The sequence below is a fragment of the Falco punctatus genome, assembly GCF_963210335.1.
Source record: "Falco punctatus genome assembly, chromosome: 4".
Classification (NCBI taxonomy): domain Eukaryota; kingdom Metazoa; phylum Chordata; class Aves; order Falconiformes; family Falconidae; genus Falco; species Falco punctatus.
The window spans coordinates 8,325,076-8,341,263 of record NC_137583.1 but is presented as its reverse complement, the minus strand read 5'-3'; the positions used below and the strand labels follow the sequence as shown (position 1 = coordinate 8,341,263).

At 43.4% G+C, this 16,188-nt stretch overlaps 1 protein-coding gene across 2 annotated transcripts in view; it reads right to left on the bottom strand.

Moving 5' to 3' along the window:
• RHOA (ras homolog family member A) overlaps positions 1 to 16,188 on the bottom strand; it is a 26,695-nt gene extending 10,507 nt beyond the window's left edge. Inside the window, exons 1-2 of one of the 2 annotated variants that reach the window (XM_080385455.1) lie at positions 16,025 to 16,179; positions 8,515 to 8,643 (exon numbers count right to left, since the gene is read on the bottom strand). The gene's annotated coding sequence lies outside the window, so the exon portion shown is untranslated. Of the gene's footprint in view, positions 1 to 8,514; positions 8,644 to 16,024 lie in introns of both variants that reach the window. The other variant, XM_080385454.1, reaches the window with a different exon arrangement.

Sequence of the window (16,188 nt, the reverse complement as noted above, 5' to 3'; positions counted from 1 at the left end):
TGTTTTTAGATGGTTTTGAATAATTCCTAGCAATGGTACCATTTGATTTTTGCAGAACTGCAAATCATCTGTCCTCTGTACCGAGTCAATGCCATCTACTTACAAGTTCTACCTAGTGTCAGCTTTGTCTAATCTGTCCTTCAAAACTGTAACGCTGAGTCCTACACAAAACCTCTGAAGCCATCTACTCCTGCACTCCACAATATTTACTATGAGAAAATTTCCCCCAGTGTGTATCCTCAACGTTTTCTGATGTAACGTAAGTCCGTTATTGTTTATCCTATTTGTCATGGGCATAGGAGAATAGATTATTGCCTTTCCCTAGTGCAGTTGAGAATATATGCTTTCATTGAGTCTTCTCTTTGGGCAAAACAATCCCAGTTTATTCAAGCCTTCTCTGTAAATCGTATTTCCTAGACTTTCCTTTCACTCCCTTCTGGGCACAGTCCAATTGGCACAAATTTACTGAAGCACGGAGCCCAAACCTTGCATCCAGTACTTCACCTAGGGCTTTACAAACATTAACTAGAGCTGAAGGATTATTTTATTGATCTTCCAGGATATACTGTTGCTTAAACCACGCTGGAAGTGTGTGTCCTCCCGCCTCCAGAAGACAACAGTGTTACATACATTCAGCTTTTAACTCATGGTAAGTCCCAGATCTTTTTTCATCAGACAGCTACATAGCCAGTTGCTTTCTATTCACACCGCTGAATATTCTTCTGTCACACTTTTATTTATCCTTCCTCTGACTGGTGTTTTATTTCACCTTCAGGTTCTAGTTCTGCCCTCCAGCTTAATCATAGTCTTTCTCAGATGCAAGTTTAATAATCATGAATCCCAGACAACTATCTAGGTCATTGATGAAAGCACACTGGAGACAAAGTAGGTGGATGACAGAATGGGATAACCTGTCCTTCCTCAGTGTCCTCCCTCTTTCACCCTTCTGTGCTACCAGCTGAAGCTCTGGCCTTGATCACTTGTGTTACCTGCAAGAGCACCTAGGGTAGGCGACCTTTACAGCGTCACCGACAGAGAAAAAGACAGTTGTCTTTTTCTGTGGGTTACCAGATCAACTCTTCCTTTATCTTCCTCTAAATACTGCCATCACTCTAGTTGTTTGTTTGGTTGGTTTTTTTAAACATTCCTTGCCAGTTGAATCTCATTTTATGATTTGCCCCTTCTACATATTTATGCCTAAGGTCTCCAAGAAAACTACAATTCTGTAAAAAAAAAAAAAAAAAAATATCATCATTTAATGTAGTGGTTTCTATAAACCCTAGAAAAAAACAGCTTGAAAAAAATTACACACACACATATTAAAAATTATTTCAGGAGCTTTACTTTATCTCCTCAGTAACTTTTTCCTGAGAAAAGCCTGTCACAAAACTCTCCCTGCCTGAATCTTTCCTGAGATCTGTTGACACTTTTTGGACCCCATGTGGAAGTCCGCTCTCAATCCAGGTGCCCTTCAGCAGTGCGTGCTCGCTCAACCACTTCCTCCCCACTACTTACGATCCACCCCATAGAGACTCTCCCCTGCTCACAATCTTTTATGAGCAGGACGGTCACCAGGACACCTCAAACCTGCTGAACAGTCCCTTCTGTCTAGTACACTGGCTGTCTAGGTAATTAAAATTCCTTCACCACCAATTTCCAGAGGATCCTGCCAGACACTGACTGACAAAAAGCCTCAACCCCCCTATCTTTTCTTGGTGACCCGCGGCACCCTCATCTTTTTTAGTTTCACCTTCCAGAGCATTACCACAGCAGAATTCCTTCTGCATGATGTCCTCTGAACAAATGTGTTATGTATAAAATTCATTTCAGGATGCAAAGATCACCACTTACATCCTTGAAGCTTTCACTTGCCTCCAAAGCCCTCGGAGTTGCTTTTGATTTGTTTACCTCAAGTGTTCCCCTGGGCATGCAGCACAGGCTGAGGCCGGTTTGTTTACAGACCTCAACAAATTTTCAGGAACAGCTCAGATTATAAATGCTGGGTAGACACAGACTTCTCAGATCAGATGTCAGGTCTGATCACTGGACAGACCCCTCTCCATGCACCTCGGAAGGAAGTCACCAACCATCACAACCACGTGTTTCTTCCTGACATTACTGGTTACAAACTTTACAGCTTTATGGTACTTGAAGTGTCTTCTCTACTGGTGAGGCTGGACCCTTACTTGCTGCCAGAACAACAGACTTCATTTTGTTCAACCTGTGGATTTTTAAGGAGGGAACACTGCTGCTGAGCCTGCACCCAGCTTTCTTCTTATGACAGATTCATCTTGTCTGTAGGGCTGAAGGTATCCATGTGTATGGAAATCACTCTAATGGTGCTACAATATCTCAAACCCCCATATTTGGTCTCCAAATTTTAGCAGTTATCTGGACACAGTAACAGCATCTCCTGATCTATCCATTAGTATACTTACAATAATAATTTCCTAGTTTAGAGGATTCAATGTACAGATCAGTATCTTTCAGCTAATCATTTCTAGATAAAAGAAATACATTCCTACCCAGTGTGTAGCCTTAAGGGATTGTCAGTTCTGGCAAATACTCAGAAAAGCAACATCTCTGTAGTACAATGGAGGAAAAAATTGGTTGCTTAGAAAGGTGCTACATCTTAGTGGTGCATATCACAAGGACAACGCTAATAGCATTTGCAACAGTTGGGTCTTTCTCCTGCATTTTGACATGCTCTGCTTTTCTTAAGTATTCTGAATCCTGGAAACAGATAAAATTTGGACCAGCAGTATGTGGGAATCAAAAAGCACTACGCTAGCCTAAAAAGTTTAACTTAAGATGTACAGTACTTACGTTACATGCAAGTTAGTATTTGCTGTAGCACAGCCTGTCACCAGTGAGTATGTGTCTACACTTAAAGGTAAAAAAAGTATATGAACTACCTAAGAGGGTATTACAGACAGACCAAATCTAAGCTACTACTAAGCCACTGTAACTGAACACAAGTACTACACATTCATCCCTTTATGCAATGCATAGAGCAAAAGAGACCAATAAATTCAGAAAGCTGCTGGAACAGCATCACTGCTGATGCACATAGAACATTGAGCAATAAATAGTCTATCCCAATTAGTGTAGCAGAATGGCTGCAGTGATCTAGGGGAATCTTTGCTGTCTTCTGCAGCAGATCTGCAATTTTTCCCACTCTTAAATGACCCACTCCTCCCACCTTTGCATTTATAGGATTCTTAAAACCTGTAAATTCTAGCTAGTCTGCTGGATTCAAAGTGGAAACTCTCACAATATGACTCAAATGACTCATCTGAATGGAAGAGATTCAATTATGACATTTCCTCACCCCAGGCCTTTCACAGGTATTACAAGAGCTTTAGACATCGTTTACTCAATCCCACTAACATCACAGGAGGTTACAACACAAGGAGCTCCTGTTTGCTGCGTTACCACACCAATAGCCTTGTTACATGAGGCTGCTATTTCTAAGTGCAGTGACGCTCAGAGACTCATGCAGCATAAAGCCCTGCTTGTTAAGAGAAACTAGCAAATACTCCAGAAGAATGAGAAATGGGGAAAATATTTTTTCCCATGTTTTAAATGTACTCCCCCCAAGTATTATTGTTTACTGCAGTGGAATTTGCCCCTTCTCTTCAGCACGCTATTTATTTTTTCAAGGAACAACATTTCCAGCGCCTCCTCTCCTGCAAATCCCAAGGCCACACAGCATGAGTGAGGGCTGTGGAAACACTGTTGACATTCTGAAGTTGGATAACCTGGTAACAAACGTGCCAGGTTTGCCTGTCTCGCTCTGGATTTCATCCTGGAGAAAGTAATAAGGTGGAAGAAACAGCCCTTTATCATCACATAGGTATCCTGACTAGATTTAATTTCAATGACCAATCAACTGCTATCAACTTTATATTGCCTGCTACACCATATGGGCAGATCCCTCAGTTTTGTTAAAAGAGATCTGTATTACTGCATACATTAGCAAGAACTCAGCAGAAGCAGTTCAGCAGGACCATTAGTGATGTTTCTGATGCTGAGGGGGAAAGATCCTCTAAATTCTTTCCCACCTAAACTTGCTGAAGTCCTTGAAACCAAAATGTTGGAAAGTAAAGGTTTTGAAATCGTGTAAAGACTGCTTTGCTGCCGACTCCTCCACACTCAGCACTGAAACAGTTTGCTATTGAGGAAATTACAGCCTGGCACTCTTCTCACTTGCTCCATTTCCCCTGTCATTCAGTCAGCCCTGTCCCGGGCCAGCAGGAGGAACGAGAGCAAGCCTGAGGGACCAGAAGACTAAACCCTACTCAAGTGTCCCCCCACCCCAACCAGTCAAGCCCTGCCCTCTACCTACCGCAGGGTAGAACTGCCTCTGCACCGAGACCGGGATTTACTCTTCAAATATACTCACTGCTGTTCCAAGTTTGAGGGGGAGGAGGAATGTGTTTCCCCAAAGACTCCAGTGATGAAGAGAACATGGATGGGCTTTCCCCACAGTTCTCATCTGGCTGTTTAGCAAGGTCTGGCATCAAAACTGAGAACTACCAAAGCAGTCTGGAGCAGAAAGCAGCCCAAAAGCAAACAGGTCTGCCTTCAGGACAGCTGTGTACAGACAGTGAAGAAACTGTGACTGAATACAGAGCATCTGGGTAGGGGAAATGGTCCAAAGACCATGAGCAAAGGAATAGGGGGGGCAGGCAAACAGGCCAGGAGGAGGATGGCAGAAGGATGTAAGCACTCAAATCCGCCCTCTAGAGCAGAATCTAGGATTCCCACATCCCTCAGCTGTTTGACTGCCAGCAGAAGCCAAGCAGCTCAACCTTCTCCCCTGCTGAAGTCCCAATGGAAAATGTCAGCAACTGTATATTTTCTGATTTTTTTTCTCCACTACGCCTTTCATTAGTGAAAGTATGTATAAACAAATGTCAGAAACATTGCAGTTTGCTGTTGAAATGCTATTCATGCTACCTTAAATCAGCTCCTTTGAGCATACATAAGCCTATGTGTGCTATCATGCTATTTTTTTCCACATAATCCATACAGGATGGCCATGCACTTAAACAGAAATAGTTATGAAGTAAGGGACACCATGACCCCAATTCACCTCTTACAGAAGTTGCAAAATGGGTAGCAAACAGCCTTGGGACTGCAATAAGAGTAAGGGGAAGAAAAAAAAAAAAAGAAAAAAAGAGAAAAAAAGGTGATTCAATCACATGCTTCTGCTACAGGATTCCTAAAAGATTCTGGAAGAACTACATACACCAAAACCAGCTACAAGTGACCATTTATTTATTGTCTCAGAATAGAACTCATATGGACAGCTGCACTGAAAGTAAAGCCAAACTCCATGCTCAGCATGATCATGCTTGTTTGGTACCATGTACAACTTGAAATCAAGTATTACTGTGGTAGAAATACAGTTCCATTACAAGCCACTGCAATACAAACACTAAAAAACCAAAAACTAATGCAGTCACTGCTATAAAGGAAATAGTCAACACAGCTTATTTCAATAATTGAAATGTACTTAATTCTGTGCAAATTTGCCTGTGGACACTTGGATTCATAAACTGATAAGCCACGTTATTTAAAGCGGTGCTAACAAGGCCTTTGGGAAACAACTATATTTATATTCCTTACAGCATCCAACACATAAAGCAGCTTGACAGTACTGCAGAATAGACCTATTTCTAACTATGGTGCTATGTGGGAGCAGTTGGTAAGAAAAAGATATCTGCTGAGGGTTTTTTTTGAGGGTTACAGATGAAATTTAACACTTAAAAAAAAGTCCCAAAGCTGGCAAAGCACAGGGCAGGCTACTGATGTTGCACATTAAATGCAATCCAGAGAAACAGGAATTTTCTGTTATAAGACTGAAGTACAATTGAAACACCGACCCAGAAGGTCAGTGTAGTATCCTATGGGATTAAGATACCGGTCATGAGTCCTTCAGGAAGGTCCTTGGACATGGTGAGCTGAGCGTTCAGCTTTCTGCTAGGAGTTTATTCAGGCTGTGTGTTAACCATGCTCAAGTCTGGCAAGTTTTACTAGTTTGGGAAAAATGCTTTGCAAACATAGATATACATTTCCAGAGCCAGCTTTAAACTGGGAGCAGTACAGCCGTGTTACAACCCCAGCGAACAAACCTCATCAGGTCTCAGCTAACTCCACAAATAACCAGCTCAAGCCTCTTTAGACCACATCACCAGAACTGGGAGCAGGGTCAGCTTAACTGCATTAGGTCTTAACAACATTGGTTCAGTGCCAGCCCTGGTGAACCCTTAATGACTGATGAATTTTATACAGTCACTAAGTTATCCAAAATTACAAAATTGTTGTTTAATAGGCATGAGCATACAATGCATTTCAGTTCAGCACACAGTGCGTTGCTTATGCTGCTTCTACAATGGCTGCAATAGGGCAGGAGATACCGCATCCAGCATAAAGCCTGCCAGTGCAAAGTTTTTGAGGAAACCTGAATCGGCAGTCAGTACTAGATCTGTGTTGTGTGTCATGCGGACATAGTACGTCTAATCTGAGATATCATGTGAAGTCTCAAAGCTGGATTCATCCTATCAAATTACAGACTTTGCCCTTGCTTTCCTCTTCAGGATAAATCCTGTACGACAACATACATCTGACTCTCAGAGACAAAAATTGCTTTGGATTCGGATAAATTTTCTTGATTTCTAACAACTACAGGACAGAGGAAAACATTTTACTCTGCTCTCCTTCCCTGTACAGCCCACCCTCCTGTTCTTTACACGAACAAGGCCTCAGCACGATCAAACACTCCCAGGAACACACAAACTATCTTTTGTTAAAACACCCACGCAACCCTCTACACCCAGCACTGTCCCACAAGCAGCTCCAGCACAGACACTGACTAGGGGACCAACTTGTCCCTGCTAAACTTACACTTCCTACATCAAGACTCACAGACTGCCCTTTACTACAGGTCTACACATATATAAAAATGGGTACATTGGCTTGGGACTTAGGTCTCTCCATCCTAGCGCTTGGCACTCAGAATCAGCTTTCTTGGGTCAGATGTGGTTCCCATTAATTTGGTAACCTCAAACAGATTTCTCTTCCATGAGCTTGTCCAGACTCCCTTTGAACCCATGTAAACTTCCAGCACTCACAACATCCTGTTGGAGGGAGTTCCCACAGCTTAATTACACATTGTGTGTAAAGCCACTTCCTTCGAATTCAAGATTGTCCATATTAGTTTCTTTTACTGCCTCCTAACTCTGAAATGGAAAGAGTGAAAAGTTCACCTCGTTCACCCTCTTTCTGCTGCTCACATAACAGACTTTCCAGACTGAAGCATCCTAGCATACAGTTGTGGGTTGGTTTGTTTGTTTTTTTAAATACCTTTACACCTTTGACAATAGTGACTGGCTGATCTATCAGCTGGCTGCTCCAAGCATAAGGAGTAACAAACCAGTAGAGGCACCAGTGAAGTGCTTCAGCCAGGAGGCCCCTTGGAAGCCCAGCAGCACAACACCGTGTACCCTCCCATCCGTCACCCATCACAGCCCTGAATGCATCAGGGCTGCTGCAACACAGGCCCAAGGAGCTGGAGCCCATAGGGACACCCCTGTTGTGACACAGGCATGCTGTTACATCCATTCACATCATATCACAGAACCACACCCTCAGCTGTGTTTCAAGTGCAAACAAGCTGCAGCTTGGTCATTCCTGGGTACATGTTTCACTCCTTGCATTAACTCAAGCGCAGACTATCTTGACTTTAAAATAGGCAATAACAGAGAATCCCCTACCGCACTTCATGCTCCAGCAGTTAGTTAAATTTTCTGCATTAGTGATGAGGTTTTATTTGTCACTTTTTCATTTATTTGGCCTCTGCAAATTTCTTCATACTGGTATTTTGTTTCTTCCAGGTGATTGGTAAGACATCCAGCCCAAGAGCAAACTCCTTCGTGTTCTCACTAGGCACAGATTCACTTGATTCTCTACTTGCCTTTTAAAGCTGTCCTCTTTCTACTAAATTTATTATGAACCATATTGATTTTGTACTGGCTTAGTCTCTCACTGAAAATGATGTGCAATTACCGTCAAGTGCTAACTGAAGGCTAAGATGAACACCTGTACTTAAGAACCAAACTGAAACAATTAACACTAATTGTTTCTGTTTCCCCCAGTCCAGGTTGAGTGACATTGCCTTAATTCTTTCCTGAATGCTTTGTTACTTAGTCCATTATTGTACCTGGGATTGATGTCTTAAGTCTGATGGGATTATAATCATTAAGGTTGTCCTACTTCTCTTTATTATTACTGTGTATTAGCATTCTTTAAAACTCCTTAAACTACTGCAGTATGTAAAGAGCTTTCTGGAAGAAAAAAAATATAAACCCCCTCTATTCTCAGGCCAGAGATCTTCAGAGCTGAGATATATGTCAAAACATAGGTGTCAATTACCAAGTCTGGCCAGATTAGGTATGAGATACCATTCACCCTTTTTTAAAATGTTATTTAAAGAGATAATAAAAATACCTGATTACAGGGAAGTTCCCTGTGCACAGATAAATAACTCGGAAAGACAGGAAACCAAACAGAAAGATATGCTCAGCTCTCACAGAAGACCACCCGTGGAACCTGCACAGCTCGACACTCCTAAATGACCTGAAAAAGTGAGGAAATATAGCAAAGTTTACTGATGATTCCAAGATGCTCAGGTTACAAAGGCAAGAGCTTACTGTGATGAATTTCAGAACCTTAACAGACGCTGTGCCTAAGCAATAAAACTTGAAATAGATAAATGTGAAGTGATACACAAGGTAAAAACCAGATTCAACTTCCTATATGAAATGATGGAGTGAGGGCTGACCACTGCTACTCAGGAGCAATATTTCAGGGTTATATAGTTAATTCCTTTAAAATACAAGCTCAACACCCTGAAGAGCTAAAAAAAATATATATATTTACAAGCGCCAATATTAAGAACTAAGAAAAAATGAACAAACCAGAAATCATTAAGCTGATTTAGGAACACAAGCACACCTGCATCTTTTGACTCTGTGTGCAGTTGTGATCCTCCCCATGGCAAAAGGAACTGGAAATGACTCAGAGCAGAGCAACACGGATGATTAAATTACAGAACAGTGTCCATATGAAGAACAACTATGGCAAAACTGAAAAAAGGACAATCTGGAAGAGACCCAGCCAAGGAAGAAAATTACTACAGACACTTCTCTAAGATCCTAAGCAGTGCTGAGAAGAGCCGGAGCCTGAGCGTTCAGTCTTCAAAACAAGGACAAGGACACATGGGATGAGCCAGGTTCAAAGCAAAGGCACGCAGGCCTCCTACCAGAGCACACAGCAAGGCTTTACTGTTTCTACCACATTTCAACTTTTTTAGATCTATCATTTCTTAGTCGTATGTTTCTCTTTGAGCTCCCTTTTTCTCCCCATTACTTCTCATGCTTTTGCACTTCTTTTATTTTCTACTTTCAGTTTCTACTTTTCTCCTATTTAATCTGTAGAGCTTTCTTGCATTGTTTTTAAAGTGCAAACAAAACAGATGCCTTCATTCCTTTCCAAGTCAGGTTATTTAATTTGCTTTCAACACTTGACTGGGGAAAAATATCGCAAAAGAGGGTTCCTGAAACATCTTTTTTAAGCCCGTTTAAGCCAAAATTGTTAGAAACTAAAACAGCAATATGCATAAGCAACTCTGTCTTAACATTGCAAAACAGGATGCATGGTGACAAACACCAAACCTAGCAAGGTCCTCCTGGTCTACTAAAAGTTTTCTTTGTTCTCGACTACCTGCAAAGTTCACCCCTATGCTGTTCACCTCCCTATTTGTATATAATTAGTGAATCAACACCATTTCAGAACTCAGGGAAGAAGACAAATTCCAGCATTTCTGCCCTGCCTTACTCTATACCAGGACAAGCCTGTCTCAAAGGCTGAAGGCAAAGCTGGGACTATGGGGGCAGAAAGCAGCGCATTTTGTCCTCGGGATCAGTGGCTGCCATTGCTGTCCTTCCACCCTCTCAACATTCTTGTTCCTTTGCCCCTACTGACTAGATCTGTGTTATCTGTAGGTACGACAACTTAGGAGAGCACTTCTCTTATGCAATATCAAGTCTCACGATTACTTTGCACAGAATGAGATTAGGGCTTAATATTGAGGTAATTATAGTAGATCTGTGGATCCCGCTCACATGCAATATGTAGAACACTCTGTGTTTGTGCCAGTTTTTTTCTTGGTATCCTCTCTTCACACCTCCAGCATGTCAAATGGGATGTGGGGCACCTGCACGCTGAACAAGGCAGGTTCTGCTTGGGCAAGGTGGCTCTGTCTTTAGGCACCCACCCCTGTCCCATAGCTGGCAGCAGAAACACATGTGGGCAAGAGAAACTAACACTAACCCTTCCAGACAACCATCTTTTTGTACCCATGACTGACACTCTCACCTGGGTTCCTCCTCTTCTCCCACCACAAGATGTCCGTTGAGATTGCACTGGTTCAGATCAAACACCCACCAAGCCCAGCACCCTGCCTGCAAACGCAGGTACCTCAGATGACTAAGAGTAAAAGAAGGAGCAAACACATTGATACCTCTGCAAGTAGTTTCCAGCTTGGAGGTATTCTTGGGTTTTTTAATCTTTGTGCTCAACAATCTATTTGACAGCATTTTCTTCTGCGATTTGATCTGTTTGATTCCGAAGCCACGTAAATCATTGCAATTCAAAGCACTTTGTGGTCTCAGTACAGGCTGTGGGAGAGGCACCACAGGTTTTGATCTAGACCAGACTGTGCTCAGTGATGCCTTTGCCAAGCTGAAAGGTTCAAAATTTTTTAAGCATCCCTTGTACAGAATCCTTATCCCTGATCATTCTCAGCCTCTTCTTTGCTTTTCCAGTTGCACTGTATCTCAAAGTCCTCTTTCCTTCATGCAAAACCACAGTGATCAGTGTGCTAAGAACTGGGCACCATGATGCTATCCTGTGTTTTCTTTATTCCATTCCCCAAAGCCCCTCACATGTACTCATGTGATCACTGTTGAACATTAAACTTGCATTTTCACAGAATTATGACAAGCTCTTTCTCCTAAGTGGCAATAATTAATTTTCACCCCAATGGTGCATAAACAAAGATTCTCCCCCCCAACACTGTAATTATCTGGAACCAATATCATTTGACATTTTACTGGCATTCAGTGTCAGAAGGATGAGCTGCAATTCTTCCTAGTCAGCTCTTGTCTTTTCTTCCCTTACTACTCAACACCTTTCTCACCAGGTATTTATGAGCATACTGAACAGCACAGGTGTAACACGGTTCCCTGTTCTTCTCTTGTCCCAAACTTCCTTTCTCTGTGCTTGTTGAGTCATTCAAAAACTCCAGTAAATTTAAGCAGCACTGTCTCCTCTGCAAAAGCCACCTCAACCTTCTTCCACTGTAAGTTGTTAAGTCCATCTGGTTACTTTATTTTATAATTTACTTTTTAAAAGGCATTGAACTCTGTGATATCCTGCTGAACTATCTTTAAGAACTGCTACCATGTACGTCATCTTCTATTTCTCTAGCTTCAAGGTATTAAGGAGAAGTTACATAGCATAATTAATAATTCAATCATTTCAGGCCCAAGTTTTCTTTGGAACCCTTGGGCAAGCACCATCTGGTCTTGGCATTTTGTAACTACATCACTTTGCTCTAAAAAACTTCTTTGCCAACACTTCAAGCAGAGATAGACGTTCCAATGAGTCCTGTTCCCCATAAAGAGAATTTCTGACAGAGGAACCTCTTTGGATTCCTCCACAGTAAACAGGAATGCACATAAGTCATTTAACTTTCTACTGATGACTTCATCACCAAGTATTTCTTTCACTTCATCATCATCATCTATTGGCCTTCCAGACTCTAGCACCTTTCTCGCTTCTGATGTACTTGGAAAAGATTTCTTTTAAAAAAAAAAATATTTTTTTTTGCTATTAATATGATGCTGCTCAGAGTCTTTCTGGCAGGTCCTTATATTTTTCATTTGACTTGCCAGAGTTCACATTCTTATTTACTTTTCTGGTCAACTTCATGACTTGAACTTTCTAAAGGCTGTATTCTTATTTCTAATACTTTCTTTATCCCAAACTGCATGCTCATTCTCATCTGTCAACATTCCACAGTATAATTTAAAATCTTCCCAACATTTTCAATCTCAAGCGGTGAAGCCTAGCTCTGCTGTGGTTTACATGGAACCCAGCCTTTCCAAACAGCTTTTGGACTGAGGTTCAAAAAATGAGCCAATTCACTTTGTCAGTACCAAGTCAAGATCCTACTGTAAGACGGCCTTCTCATCTCACATAATTTCAACAGAGCAGAGAGAAGGTGAAGAGTAAAGAACCTCCAGGTGTAAAATACAAGAAAAATGAAATCTTAGCAAAGAATGCAAACAGAGATAACTGGTACTTGGAGAGCTGCTACTTCTTTCAAAACACTGACACATGCAAAGACAACCTTTCTTAAAACTGTGAAGAAGAGGAGCAATCACTTTGTATATACTAGGGATCTGCTCCAAATGTGACAGTTCAATAAGTCAGTACATGGTCAGATGAGACAGAATTATTTATTATTGCAAAGCACTGCTAATTAAGTGAGCAAAGAGACTGAATTCCAGCCCCATTTCTGATTGAAAACAACAATTAAAAAAGGCAAACAAGAAACTCATAACTGTCAGAGCTTGAGAAAATAAAGACCTCATACTCATTGTAGGTGTACTGCCCCCATTTTACTCTGTATACTAGTGACTGTCCATCTGTTCCTTCTACTAGGGACCTTGGTCATGAAGGCTGGTCAGAGAAAGACAGTGAACCTCGTTCTGATTAGTTTAATTAGATGATTCACTTAGGAAGGACTGGCTGTTAGTTGTGTGTACACAACAGTGGATAGGAAGTGTCTTAATTAAACAGTGGTTTATGGATATCTTAGTTCTTGTACTGTTTCAAATGCCCTTCTCAATTGAAAACACAACAAAAGGAAACGGACAGAAGACAGGATGGACAGATCAGAATTGCTCTATTGACTCCAATTATGCTTTTGGTAGTTTTTATTCACAGTTCAGAATGAGGTGAGAACAGAGACTACATCAAGGCCAGAAGGCACCTGGACACCCAACAGTGGTGTAAAATGGCTTAAAGCAAGATTAACTTAACCAGCATACCAGAGGCAGTCTTTTGGAATATTTGTGCTAATTTTTGAGATGATCCCAAAAGTAATAAACAACTACCTTTTTCTACTTAGCTACCTAGCTATTTATACGGCATCCAACATTGCAGGAGAGGAATCACACCAATAGGTAAGGAGCAGAGGACTTTCATCGTGCATTCAGGTGTGTCCATTTGCATAGCTGTGTCCCTGGGAATGATGGTAAACTGTCATTTGATGCACTTATTTTGTACAGCACTGTTCTGTGTTACAGGGTTTCATCCTTATTACTTGTTTACTAGGACAGATAAATCACAGATCAATTGAAGATTTAAAGGGCACGCTACCTAGCCTTCTGTCAACATGCTAACTTCCTCAAACTCACTGATTAAACTTTCCCTCCACATTAGTTAAACTGCATTTGAATACAAATTGTTAAGACAACAGAGCAGTACATGAGAGTTTAAATGTATGTGGAAGTAACAGGTGAGCCAGATTAGAGTTTAGTATAAAAGGGAAAAGGTAAGTGTCTGAGTGCAGACTTCAGAAATTTCTAGGGCAGAGCGGACCACAGAAACCATGTAAAGAGCCAGAAGGGTTTGGGGCAGTGTAAACACATTGAAAGAAAAAGATGAGCTGGAAAATGTAGGAAAAAAAAGAGTTACCATTAAAAAAATTGAGGAAAGACAGTATTTCCAAGCCTCTCCAAAATATCAAATAGTTTTTATTTGGAATCTGCTTATCTGAATAGCCAACACTAGTCCTACATCCTGGTGGCAGTTAAGATCATTTAGGATGTTTTTATTGTCAATTCCTGGCTCAGAGAACTCCCCGCCCCTGGTGCTCAATTGCCATGGCACTCCGCCAGAGCATGATTTTGGTGAACTAGGAGGGATAACATAAGAGTTGCTCAGATTAGCTCTGTAACTGAATTTCTTTTGCCACTCGTGTGAAGGTGCATTTATGTTTAATTTATGCATTTAAAAAACCCCCATGTATACTGGTGTTAAATGATACAAATCACCAATTAAAATTAATTTATGTCAAGCATTTATGGTGAATATGCTGTTAAGCATTCCGGTGAACTAATTAAAATGAAATAAGGCTAATGGCAGTTTTTCTTTTTTTAAACACACAACCTTGGTCCAAACCAGAGCCAGAATTAGTCTGGAGATTTGAAACTGAAATGCTAGTGCTGCATGGCTGGAGATCTAGGTAAGGCCAGATCAAGGCAAGAGGAAGGCACACAGATGCATTAGAAGAGCCTTCAAAAGAAAGTATTTTCACAAACAATCTCTTCAGGGAGGGAGAGACTTTGTATTTCCTTACTGAAAAGAAATACCAAAATAAAGTCATTGGAGAATCTAATACTTTGAGTCACAAACAACATTTAGGACAAGTAAAAAACTAATTTTTGAGATCTCTGAGATGAAAAAAAAACAAAACAACAAGGTTGTAGAAGTCGGCTTTTAGAAGTGCACTGTTTTAAAAACACAGACAGGCGTTGTTACCTAGTCTAAGCTCTGGAGGGAGGGAGGGAAGCAACAAACCAACCTAACTTTCCCTAGGTAGGTCTTAGTTTTCTCTGAATCCCGCACCATATCCCGAGTGAGTGGGATGCACTGCTCATGAAGGGTTCCCTGCAACAAACAGGTGAACCATACCAGGAGAGAAACAAAAGCTGGATATGAGGCAGCAACTAAAAACAAACAAACTCCAGTTCCAGACACCTCACAGACAGACTTAAAGGGATATCAAAGTAGTTAAGGCACCATTTGACTGGAGACAAGATTTTGTCCTGAGCCACTGCAGTAACTTCAACTCTGTAAACATCTACAATACATTTTCGTGTTTTGTTGAGTTTTTTTTGACCCAAGCACAACTGAAGCAGTCACAAGGTTCCCCTCAGCCCTGAAGGAACAAACGGGTTTCCTAGCAAAGAAGGTTTAGGTAGTGGATAACTTGAAGCTGGGTAGTTTTCAGTCTAAAGCAAGGCTGCTGGGCGACACGAAGCCCATCGCGCCAGCCGTTTGTTCTAAACCAAACCCGAGCTCCTGGCTACACACTTGTCCAAGCCCTGGGCCTGCTGAGGCGGCACCGGCTTCAGCTACGGCAAAAAAAAAAAAAACCCAAAACCAAAATTAAAAGTTTGCAGCGACCCCCCCGAAAGGCGGGTTCTTCCCCAACTGAAAGTCTAACCGCCGCCGAGACCCGGGGAAGTATCCCCGCAGAGGCTGCCGCCGGCGGGGGGTCGGGGGGGCCCCCGGACCCGGCTCCGCGCTCCGGCGTGGCGGCGCCTCCCGCGCGCCCGGGTGACGTCACCACAACAAGCTGCCAGTCAGCCGGGTCACCCCCACCGCCCGGTGCCCACTCGTGTCACACCCCACAGCGGGGGGGGACTGGGGGAGGGGGACGTCCGGCAAGCGCCGCCTCCGCGCCGCCCACGGCGGAGCTGGCGGGAGCAGGGTCCCCGCCGCGGCCCAGGCGCCGAGGGCCGGGCGAGGCGCGGGCGTCTCCAGCGGGGGAGCCCCCGGGGCCGCGCCCCAGCCCACCGCCCCTCCCCCGCTGCCGCCGCCCGGAAAAGGGCCCGTTACCGGCCCCGGAAACTCGGGGGCTCGCAGGGGGGCGGCCGGGCTGCCGCACACACCCTCCCCTTTTGTGCGCGCGATGCCGTCCGGACGCGGCGGCGAGAGGCTCGGCCGGGCCCGGCCGCCCCCGCCCGCAGGCCGCGGCGCGGGCTCCCGGCGGGGGCGGGTGGGCCCCACCCGGCGGCGGCGGCGGCGCCGCGGCGAAAGGAGGAGAGAAGCCGACGAGCCACCCCCTACCCCGGGCGGTGGAAAGCCCCCTCCCCGGTACCTGCGGCCTGCGCTGGGTCTGGCTCCCGCCGCTTCCTGCTCCACAGGCCCGAGCTCGAGCAGCGGCGAACGGAAACGGGCGGGGCGGGGGCGTGCGCGCTCACCGGCCCGGCGCGACGCGGCGCGGCGCTGCGCTCCCTCAGCCCGGCCCCGCCCGGCCCCGCC